Raw genomic sequence first — 1,084 nt, forward strand, 5'->3', positions numbered from 1 at the left:
ACATATCTCTTTTAAACAGTTTTCTCCCTCCTCTGTTTCAGTGCAGTATACATTATTGAACCCATCTTACTCAGTCTCTCCCCAACCCCAAGGTCTGTCCCCAAGCCAACTTTTAAACTCCCAGGTCCACGTCCTGGGCCCTGATTGGCTCTAAACAAAAGGTTTCCACCCAATAGCTCATTGTTAGCCAAATCCAACCAGCTCACACATGGTTGTGAGCAAAATAAAAACAACCAAACAGAATTTATTTTTATCCTCAAAACAAGGCTATAGGGGGGAATTATTGTCATCTCCATTGTACAGATGAGAAAAACTAGGTTTTACAGAGGTCAAATGAGTTTCTTAGCTGTTCTTCCTGGAAGCTTCGTCCCCATTATCACAAGCTAGTGCTGGGAAGGAGTTGTGGGGGAGAGACCAAGAACACTTGAGGTGTTGGCCTTCTTTAGTTTCCAAGAATATTCACTTAGGCTTGCTCAGGCACAAGGCACTTTTGAAAGATTCTTCAAGGCATCCCCACCAGAATCTACTTTCTCTGCTAAGCATAATGCCTCACTGCTCATTATCTTGAATGTCTTTCTCCCTGATTAGGGCAGTACCTAAAATCAAGCTCTCAGTGGCAAAAACCACTCTGGGTGTGGGAACCTGAGCCTCAAGAGGAAGGAAGAAAGGAAATCTTTTTTCTGTGTTTTTACATACTTATGCAGATTTCACATACTTCTTTATAGAAAAAGTGTGCACTTAAAATTTTATGTATTTTAAAATGTAATTCATGTCTCCTTGGAAACACATAGCCTCTTTGTGCCCTTTCGCCTCTATCTGTCCTGGGAGACTGATTCATTTCTTGTTTTGATAAATCCCAAACTTATGGTATTGCAAACCTGGTCAAAAACTTAAATTTTTATCTAAACTGATATATGAATTTACATCATTAATGCAACTCTGCTATTGCTACTATAGTTGTTGTTAAGTATCGTTGAGTCAAGTACGACTTAGAGTAATCCTGTGAAAACAGATCTGCACCCTGTCTTACTTTAGGCCACCTCATAATCTCTGACACATTCAAGCTCATTGCTGCAGTGACTGT

The sequence above is a fragment of the Elephantulus edwardii genome, unplaced genomic scaffold (genome assembly GCF_000299155.1).
Source record: "Elephantulus edwardii isolate Elephantulus edwardi_28Jun2011 unplaced genomic scaffold, EleEdw1.0 scaffold00062, whole genome shotgun sequence".
Taxonomy (NCBI): domain Eukaryota; kingdom Metazoa; phylum Chordata; class Mammalia; order Macroscelidea; family Macroscelididae; genus Elephantulus; species Elephantulus edwardii.